Source organism: Corythoichthys intestinalis, chromosome 1 (assembly GCF_030265065.1).
Source record: "Corythoichthys intestinalis isolate RoL2023-P3 chromosome 1, ASM3026506v1, whole genome shotgun sequence".
Classification (NCBI taxonomy): Eukaryota; Metazoa; Chordata; class Actinopteri; order Syngnathiformes; family Syngnathidae; genus Corythoichthys; species Corythoichthys intestinalis.
Window position 1 is genome coordinate 23,700,389 of NC_080395.1, and position 11,404 is coordinate 23,711,792.

The 11,404-nt window shown below is 35.9% G+C and overlaps 1 long non-coding RNA gene across 1 annotated transcript; it reads right to left on the bottom strand.

The window, feature by feature from the left end:
- Positions 1–8,043: 8,043 nt before the first annotated feature.
- LOC130926532 (uncharacterized) lies at positions 8,044–8,657 on the bottom strand. Its single transcript, XR_009066238.1, has 4 exons — positions 8,615–8,657; positions 8,392–8,505; positions 8,239–8,308; positions 8,044–8,104 (listed from the first exon to the last, which is right to left on the bottom strand). It is a non-coding gene; the product is annotated as an uncharacterized LOC130926532 (long non-coding RNA).
- Between the last annotated feature and the right edge of the window lie 2,747 nt (positions 8,658–11,404).

An 11,404-nucleotide genomic window follows, 5' to 3' on the forward strand; every position in this document is an offset into this window, starting at 1 on the left:
AGGAAGAAGTCTGATTATTAAGGCGTCGTTCACTAGCTGCCTAGCTTTGGAAAAAGTAGACGCTTCGGAGTGAGGACAGCATAGACAGATTTAAATGACAGTAGAGTGAAATGCCCACTACAGTCCTTATGTACCGTATGTTGAATGTACAGTGGGGAGAACAAGTTTTTGATACACCCATTGGCAGTGTATCAAATACTTGTTCTCCCACTGGGTTTTCCCATTGGCAGTGTATCAAATACTTGTTCTCCCCACTGAATATATCCATCTTGTGTCTTATCTTTCCATTCCAACAATTTATTTTACAGAATATATATATAATTTACAGAAAAATATGGCATATTTCATAGATGGTTTGAATTGCGATTAATTGCGATTAATTACGATTAATTAATTTTTAAGCTGTAATTAACTCGATTAAAAATTTTAATCGTTTGATAGCCCTAATGCAAACCTTAATTTAAGGGAACCGTAAGCAGGAACTGTATTCACACACCTAAGAAAACATAAGAATATGCTGCCCCCCAAATCACTTTTTGAAGAGCAGGTGTATTTTAATCAGACTGCAACTGTAAATTTGCGCAACAGCATTTCACCGATTTTAACTACTTAAAATGAAACATACAAACTGAGCAGGTTTTCATCAGCATATATATAAATATAAATAAATATATCTATATATATATATATATATATATATGTATATGTGTATATATATATATATATATATATATATATATATATATATATATATATATATATATATATATATATATATATATATATATATATATATATATATATATATATATATATATATATATATATATGACGGAAAACACAGACAAGACTGAAAAAGCAGTTTCTGCTCTTGCACTCCTCTTTAAAAGAAACTGCAGTATTTTAAGCCAAAACAACTGTTGTGTTTGATAGAACAATACGTCTATATGCTGCCATAGCAGATTCATGGTGCATTAAGCCCCCAAACTATTTTTAATTTGTCCGTTTACCCTGAAAACCCCCGTTTACAGACGTTGCGCAACCGCTTTTGTTTCAACCTTGCCATAAAAACATGGTAAGTATTTATATTTATTATTAAAAATGTCTGTGATTTTTAGCTTAGAATCATTAATTGATGTCTAACATTTAGTTTTAAAAAAATAATGACTTTAAAAAAATATTCACTCGCATATTATAAACTTTTAAACAAATTACGCCACAATGAAAACTTTGGCGTCTGGAAAAAAGTCTTGGATATCTACCTCATAACTATCGCTTAATTGTATTTCTTTTTGTTACTGTCGTATTTTCCCCGATTTGTTAGATGATAAATAATCGATCCAAACAAAGAAAAATTGAAAAATAACGTTTAAAAGGGTAACTATATGAAAAAGAAAATCTCAACCACTCCTTGTTGTCTGTGATTTCTGCATCGCGACCCTTGTTATATGACCATGTTTCACCCATAAATTCCCCCAAAAATCTGGCTGTGGCCATTCACAGCTGTGTCTTGACACTCAGTGATACATGCTACATGGAGTTTTTGGATTGAAACAAGGTAAGTACGCGATAATATCTCGTTAAAATCGTGGCGTCCTTAATTCTGCTCTCACGTGCTCTTGCCTCCAGTTAGGGTTTTGCTGTTTAATTCTTTTTTTTTAAATGCCCCTCCTGTTCAAAATTTTTCTTCCCCCAGAAAATGGAGATTGTAAGCTTTCCAATGATGTATCACACGTGCAAATCGGACAATTTTGAAATTTGGACAAATTGGGGGTCTCTGAGCGGAACTTCAAGTCACCTAAGTGTTTTCCGCCATATATACTGCATTTTTTTGTCAAGAATCAACAACAAATGGGACACAATCGTGAAGTGGAACAACATTTATTGGATAATTTAAACTTTTTTAACAAATAACAAATTGAAAAGTGGGGCGTGCAATATTATTCGGCCCCTTTACTTTCAGTGCAGCAAACTCACTCCAGAAGTTCAGTGAGGATCTCTGAATGATCCAATGTTGTCCTAAATGACCGATGATGATAAATACAATCCACCTGTGTGTAATCAAGTCTCCGTATAAATGCACCTGCTCTGTGATAGTCTCAGGGTTCTGTTTAAAGTGCAGAGAGCATTATGAAAACCAAGGAACACACCAGGCAGGTCCGAGATACTGTTGTGGAGAAGTTTAAAGCCGGATTTGGATACAAAAAGATTTCCCAAGCTTTAAACATCTCAAGGAGCACTGTGCAAGCCATCATATTGAAATGGAAGGAGCATCAGACCACTGCCAAGCTACCAAGACCCGGCCGTCCTTCCAAACTTTCTTCTCAAACAAGGAGAAAACTGATCAGAGATGCAGCTAAGAGGCCCATGATCACTCTGGATGAACTGCAGAGATCTACAGCTGAGGTGGGAGAGTCTGTCCATAGGACAACAATCAGTCGTACACTGCACAAATCTGGCCTTTATGGAAGAGTGGCAAGAAGAAAGCCATTTCTCAAAGATATCCATAAAAAGTCTCGTTTAAAGTTTGCCACAAGCCACCTGGGAGACACACCAAACATGTGGAAGAAGGTGCTCTGGTCAGATGAAACCAAAATTGAACTTTTTGGCCACAATGCAAAACGATATGTTTGGCGTAAAAGCAACACAGCTCATCACCCTGAACACACCATCCCCACTGTCAAACATGGTGGTGGCAGCATCATGGTTTGGGCCTGCTTTTCTTCAGCAGGGACAGGGAAGATGGTTAAAATTGACGGGAAGATGGATGCAGCCAAATACAGGAACATTCTGGAAGAAAACCTGTTGGTATCTGCACAAGACCTGAGACTGGGATGGAGATTTATCTTCCAACAGGACAATGATCCAAAACATAAAGCCAAATCTACAATGGAATGGTTCAAAAATAAACGTATCCAGGTGTTAGAATGGCCAAGTCAAAGTCCAGACCTGAATCCAATCGAGAATCTGTGGAAAGAGCTGAAGACTGCTGTTCACAAACACTCTCCATCCAACCTCACTGAGCTCGAGCTGTTTTGCAAGGAAGAATGGGCAAGAATGTCAGTCTCTCGATGTGCAAAACTGATAGAAACATACCCCAAGCGACTTGCAGCTGTAATTGGAGCAAAAGGTGGCGCTACAAAGTATTAACGCAAGGGGGCCGAATAATATTGCACGCCCCACTTTTCAGTTTTTTATTTGTTAAAAAAGTTTAAATTATCCAATAAATTTTGTTCCACTTCACGATCGTGTCCCACTTGTTGTTGATTCTTGACAAAAAATTAAAATTTTATATCTTTATGTTTGAAGCCTGAAATGTGGCGAAAGGTTGCAAGGTTCAAGGGGGCCGAATACTTTTGCAAGGCACTGTATATATATATATATATATATATATATATACCGGTATATATGTTTGGTCTCATCTGACCAAAGCACACAGGCTTCAACTGGGATAAGGTATGAGGTGCTTTTCAGCATGCGCATCTTTCGTGGCACGCCAGACCCACTTAGAGTGTTTGGTTCCAACAAGCTCAATCTTAGTCTCATCTGAACAAAGCACACGGTCCCAGGCTTCAACTGGGACCGTGTGCTTTGGTCAGCTTTTGGCAACAAACACTCTAAGTGGGTCTGGCGTGCCACGAAAGATGCGCATGCTGAAAAGCACCTCATACCCACTGTGAAGTATGGGGGTGGGTCAGTGATGCTGTGGGGCTGTTTCGCTTCCAAAAGCCCTGGGAACCTTGTTATGGTGCATGGCATCATGAATGCTTTGAAATACCAGGACATTTTAAATCAAAATCTGTTGCCCTCTGCCCCAAAGCTGAAGATGGGTCGGCACTGGGTCTTTCAGCAAGACAATGACCCTAAACATATGGCCAAATCTACACAGAAATGGTTCACCAGACACAAAATCAAGCTCCTCCCATGGCCATCTCAGTCCCCAGACCTTGTTTTGTTGGCAAAAGGGGGTTGTACAAAGTATTAACACCAGGGGTGCTAATAATTGTGACACACATTATTTGATGTCAAATAATTATTTCTTTATGTGGGATTTTTCCCCACTGAATAAATGCACTTGTATTGAAGGTTGGATTTTTCTCTTTTTTTCCATTAAGGTCCCATATTATTTGAATTTTAAAAAAATTATTAGAAGCTAAAAAACACATCTTAACCAGGGGTGCCAATAATTATGGAGGGCACTGTATATTAATGAAATTGTGGAATTACATACTTCAGGTAGTCAATTGAAATAATTTTCACTTCATAGTTGTGCCTTATCAGGGTTTATTAGTGGAATTACTTGGGGGTTGGGACCATGTGCAGAAGTCAGGTTAATACACAGATGATAGCACTACTGGACAACTGTTAATATTCATATTATGGTCAGAACCAACCAGCTAGCTACAGACAAAAAGTCTATCATTAAGAAAAAAACATGCCAGGCAGTACAGAAAATTGCACACATAATAATAATGATAATAATAATGATAATAAATGTGTCCTAAAGTGGACTCGCAAAAGCCACCAAGCACTACAGTAAGACTGGTACACATGAGGACTGAATCAGGAAAGGAAGACCATGTCACCTCTCTGCTGAGGATAAATTCATTCGAGTCAACAGCCTTAGAAATACAAAAGTTCACAGCGGCTCCGGCTGGGGACCAGATGAATGCCTCACAGAGTTCTAGTAAGTATAGCCCTTAACTCTCTATTCTTTATATGCCTATGACTTTATACAGTATGCAACAGACACTACTAACATAAACTATACTGTACTACTCCATTACAGTACTTTTGCATTAAATGTGTCGAATTTCTGTTTAACAGCTGGTCAGACTTACAAACTGGCAATCAATGAAATTTAACTACAAGATTACTTTACATTACTTCCACCTTCACGATTTAATGACAGATATTTACTGGGAAATAACACTGCGAGACCACTGAATGTAGCAATTTAACTACTTTTCAAAGTTTTTTTACAGCTAAAATTTCAGGGGGGGGAGGGGCGTGCAGGGGGAATCTAAGTATTTGTCTTTTTATACTTATTTTCCACATACGCGTTTGAATTGAGGGGATGAGCTGTATCCAAGTTTGAATATTTTATTTTTTGTATGTGAGTGGCCAAAAAATGTGTGACTCAAAGGAAACGCCTAGGTGTAAAAGGAAGCCACGTAAAATTTAGAATGCTGATTGCGAGTTTTTTGAGTGAATGTAGATGTGTGATACATGTATGCACCATTTCGAGCTTTAGCATTATTCACTTGTTGATACTTTCTAATGAATTCATCTTAGTTTGACTGATTGTCTTTTGTCGGTGGCAGCCTGACAGGAAATGCATTTTGGACTTAAATGGCCTAATTTTAACATCACTTTTTTTCTGTCACAATTTTATAAAATAATTAAAACAAACAGAACCAAAAACCCGTAATATGAGGACAGACCCTTTCCAAAAAATCCTGGAATAACAAATTTCCATAATATTCTAATTTTTGAAATTCCTTACTTTGGTGGGGGGTACATAATGTTGTTAATATGCAGGAGAGTTAACCCTTTTAAGTCAAACAAATCCAACTGAACACTACAATATACCAGTTTACAATAAGGGTGCAGGATATCGGTTTTTTGGAACCGATATCGATAACTTCCTGCTACTCAAGACCGATACCGATACGATAAACGATAATATATATTACATTGTTATAATGAACAAAACAAAGACTCCAAATAAAGTGCCCACATTTCTTTTTTAAAATAATTATAATTTCAGTCAATCACAATCAATCAGTCAGTATCAATGACGATGTGTTCCCCTGAAAAACGAGCACCTGAAAACCTAGAAATGTCAAACGTTACACACAAAAACTTGAAACGTTTCTGCGCAAGCTGTGTTTCAGGTTAAGAAATGCCATTAACTTCAAAAGAGAAGGCATTTTGATAAGGCATTTTGCAGGCAGCGCTCAAGTTGAACATTTATGAAAATCTGCCATAGAACCAACAAATATTTGTACTTTTCTTTGTAAAACTAATAAAACTTGACCTTCATCATAAAGTGTATTTAGTTTCATTACGATCCATCAAGTAGTTTCCGAGATATGGGCATTTACAATGGGATCAACCATTTTGGAACACCCTGTATAACTGAATTTATTATGTAATGCAAATAAGGTTGCTTAAAAGTTGGTGGGGACAATTTGAACATCCTGAAAAGTTGGTAGGGTTATGTGTATATATATATATATATATATATATATATATATATATATATATATATATATATATATATATATATATATATATATATATATATATATATATATATATATGTGTATAAAACCTACGCCCTTGCGTTGTTCGACCAAAATTTGGAGGGCCCCCTAGTGGCTGCTTAGTTTAGTGTTAGCTGTAAAAAAAAAAAAAAAAAAAAAAAAGAGCTAATAATATTAATGGCAATGAAATTAACTGAAGTTTATCAAAATAGCTCTAAATAAAAAAGAACCCAAACGGCTTCACAAAAAACATAATTCAAATTACATTCAATAACGGGATAATATTAAATCAATGGCTGGCATTGACTGCTGTAGACGTCCAAGGACTCCAAGCATTCATTCGCTTCCACCCTCTGACTTTAAATGAAAATAATAACCAAAAAAATATTGTGTTAAAATAGAAAAATGAATTAATGAATACAACTAAAAATGGAAAAATCCTAAAGTAATAAAAATACTATAGATCTTCTTTTCCTTTCGGCCTAAATACATTAAATAAAAATGAAAATTTCAGAATTAAAAAACAATAAAGAAACTATATTTTTTTGAAAATGTATAATTCAATCTAGGCGACACGGTACCAGAATGGTTAGCACGTCCATTTTGCAGTTCTGAGATTTTCCTCTCCCAAGAGAGTCTGGCTGCAGCCCGCCTCTCTCAGTACCCTGCGCCGCTCGTCTCAGTACCCATCCCGCAGACAGGAAGTGACGCAATATCGCAGCTCTCAGACCGGAAATGACAACATGAAACAGCGCTCGACCTCCGAGCTTCCGGTTTTATCGTAATAGTTAGCGTCCATTCGAACGTAAATACTAGTTTACTTTTCTTTTCGCACGTCTTTTATTTTCGGTTGCAGCATCACTCATTATTATTTAAATAATAATTTATTTCCATGCTCCTTAAATTGATTTGGTGAAATCGGGAGATTAACTCTTTAAGCGCGGTCAGTTTGTTAAAGCCTGCTGATTTTACCAAAATGAAAAACACGGTTACAGTACATCAAAATTAAAATACACACTACTGCAATAAAGGTTTAATTGGTGACTGAAAGATCGCATGTAACCTATCACAGTGTGTACTTTAGTTTGTCAATTGTAAAATATACTCCAATTGAGAATTATTAGAAATTGCTGTCATCCTTACATTTTTATGAACGGACACATTAATATAGCTTCATTACAATTTAATGTATCAAAAACGTAATATTCTCTCAATGTTGCAACCAAACCAATTTTGTCTTTCATTTTGCTATTTAAATTCATTCATGTGGGTGAAGATCCTAATTAACTAATTCAGAAACTATATTAAACTTTCTGCTCCAGGAAAGGCACCTTTATTTCAAACAGAAATGACAAAATAGTTGTCATGTGTTAGTTGTTTTTTTCTTTTATCCCAGACAATAGTTGTAGGTTGTTTTAATTACCTGACATTTTTCGGCAAGCACTCCCGCCTTTATCACAGGTAATTAAAACTACCTACAACTAACATCTGGGATAAAAGAAAAAAAACAACTAATTTATAAGTGTAGAAAAATGAACTCAGTACAACCAGTTCTAATGTGGTAAACTTTATTTTTTTAGTTTTATTATTTTTTTATTATTATTGAGAGAATACCAGATATTTTCTTTGATCAACAATCTCCTCAAAAAAGGTAAATCCATCTTCCAGATGGTTGAAACAGAACTTGAATGGCTCCAAGACATTGTAGTTCGTGCTCATCCTCTTCCATCTGCAGGATGCTTGGGAACTCCTACTGCATTGAACCCCCCCCCCCCCCCCCCCCCCCAGCCCTGTCCGAGGCTTTTGTGCTGTCTTGCACAATCCTTTTACCAAAACTGTTCATTGGAAAAGAGAAAGAAAAGAGCTATTTGAATATTACATAAGTAAAATAAAAATGATGCTTAGTTAATTTTATACTTGATTTTTCTTTTCAGGCATTGCATTAAACTAGGTATATAAATAATCTTACCATTTTTTCCCGCCGTATCTTTTTGGAGTGGGCCACCACTAACTTGAAGGAGCTGTGGTTGCACCTCTTCCTAAAAATAAATCAGTGAATAAAGGGGGACATGTTCAAAAGTGCGTCAGAGTAATGGACACTAAAAAGTCTTTAAAAGCTGACCTCAGCAATTATATTCAAATTTCACTTCTGTAGCTGATAGACTGGTGGCACTTCACCCTGCAGTAATGCTTTTGCCTTGTCTGTCCAATGGGCAAACTCTTTCCTGTGGCTCACCTAAGTTGAAAAAATACAAAAATAAGTATTCCACATTTTCCACCAAAGAATTAAGGTGCTGTGCACCTACTTTCCTATGAATGCCATATCAACAGTTTCAAAGACTTACCATGCACCCAAGTTTGAAATTGTCCGCTAGCAATATACTGGACTGTCTCAGAAAATTAGAATACACAATATTCTAATTTTTTGAGACAGTCCTGTGTATATATACAGGACTGTCTCAGGAAATTAGAATACACAATATTCTAATTTCCTGACTGTCTCAGGAAATTAGAATATTGTGTATTCTAATTTCCTGAGACAGTCCTGTATATATACACAGGACTGTCTCAAAAAATTAGAATATTGTGTATTCTAATTTTCTGAGACAGTCCAGTACACCACCACTTCCTCAGAGTTGGCATATCAGTCTAACAAAAATTAAAAACAAGTGTAAATAAAGAATAACGACAACGATATTTTGTAGCCCAATTTGAATGATTCGGTGAACTTCATTTTACAATGGTTAAACTCAAAGAGAGCATCCAGAACAGTGCAAAGAGCATACTACAAATGGATAAATGAATACAAATATAACAGAGGACAAAATTGGACAGTTAAACTCACCTACCATCAACATGAAGATGCCACAGTCCTTCCCCTATGGCTGTCCCGAAAAACCCTAACGTAAGAATTTAACCGAGTCATTTCCTTCAAGTTTTGAATCAATGAATATACACACTTTTACAAATACCTCTATTTCACTTCCAATCCTCTCTTTCCATGTCCCCCTGTTGATTGACTGTCAACGTTTTCTGCAATTGAAAATATAGGTTTATATTAAATACAGTAGTTAAACAATTACAAACGTGTTTCCATGCATAAGAACACCAACCAGTCAGGTTTAAATGATTCATGCAAACAAAACAAGGGCGTAGGTTTGCATAGGGACGTAGGGACATAACACGACCAACTTTTCAGGATGCTAAAGTTGTCCCCACCAACTTTTGAGCAACCTTATTTGCATTATATTCGTCCCTACCAATGTTGAGACCGGGCCAACGCCCTTGAAACAAAACATTCGCAATTTTAGAGTGGCATTTTAGAATTTTGCTTCAAATGATTGGATGAATCATCTGGAGTGCAATTCTGCTTTAATTGAAGGGGCAACATAAAAGGATCGACTGGAACATACCTTCAAAACCAAACAAGGCTATTCTGGATCATCATGGAAACGCCATGCCAATATGAATGGTTACTGAATTTCATTAGAGATAACAATAGTTCTCTGATCTCAAGATTGGATCGGTTTTTCTTCCCACAAATAATTGGAATTTGGATCATTTAATTTGTTATGATTTGACTGTTCTTTGAAAATGAACCAATGCTCCAAGTTGTAGTTGTTACTAATCAGCCTTACAGGCAAATGCATGTGTGGGTCACATCCTGTAGGCTTTCACCATGTTGCAACAACATAGGGGTCAGCCACAAATATGGTCCTTCCCTGAAAAATACATAATCTATACACACGGACATATGTTATATAAATACAAACGTACGCAGACACCTACATGAGCCCATACAAGCATTCTGTAGGCTACATAGTTAAAATAATACCCTACACAGGCCAAAAAATACTTTTTTATACCTTTGAATGAGCTACTTGTTAGACAAGTTATAAATATGCATTTCATATCTGCAAAAAAACAAACACAAAAAGTTACATTTTACTTATTTGTACAATTGACATTATGTTCTTTAGAGAAACTAAATCCTCAAAATTCACAGTTGATTCCATTTCATTGTTCAGGCCAACGTTCCAAAAGTCAGCACGTGTCAATCAAACTTTCTTTTTTTAGACAATCAACACCATTTCTGGCCTCTTTATATTCAAGATTTGCATAAGCTAATGAGAATGTTGATTGGTTAAATAAACAAAGAGTAAATAATCAATTATGTCCAATTGTTAACTAATATAAGGAATAATAAGCCTATCCAGATTTCCACTGAGCACAACATTTGTCTCAGACATAAAAACATACCAGCCGTTCCTGGGCAGGATGAGTTTGAACCGTCCATGAAGCTCGGCATGGTCTTATATTGTCACCATTGGTCCTGTCTGCACAGTGGGTTTTATTTATTTATTTCTGGGTTTGTTCGATGTCTATCAAAAAAAAGTGTTCAGCACAGTCCAAAATCTAAAGTACATTACTATTTATGCTACTTACTTCCATTTGGATCTGTGTGACATCCCTGTATCTGCATGGGAAGACTACCATTTGGGGGTCGTGATTTAGTTTCTTCCCAATGGGGTGGTGATCTTGCAGCTAGTAAAAAAAAAAAAAAATAATAATGAAAAAATATATAGCTAAGCAGAGTAACAATATCAAGAAAAAATTACAACCTTGTCCTATTTGGATCATGTGACAACATTCAAACTACAAAGGACCAGACAAAACAAATGAAGGCAAAACAACAATACCATACAACAACAAAAACAGCGAGCTGCGAATTGCAGCCATGTACATAATGAAAAATAAGAGTGCAATATAATGAAAACTACACAAAGAAGACTGTTCATTGTGAAAAAAAAAATGTAAAAAGCATTAGCAGCATTAGCCAATTCGCTGCTGAATTCATCAGTACGTATTAAACAATATAAGTAGAGCAAAGTCACATGCAGTTAGTAAAGGAAGACATTATTTAAATTACATTAAGAATACTAGATATAAGTACGGTCTTTTCAACTCAGAATAAACACTTCATATTTTCACCGCAAGTGTTGTTTAACTACTTAACATTTTTAAACATGCATACGCTTTTAAAAACTTTTTTTCAGTGCGGCCACTTACCGTGTTTTTTTCGCGAGAGGTGAAATAACGTAACTTGTTTTCGTCGCAAGGGTTGACGACATTTC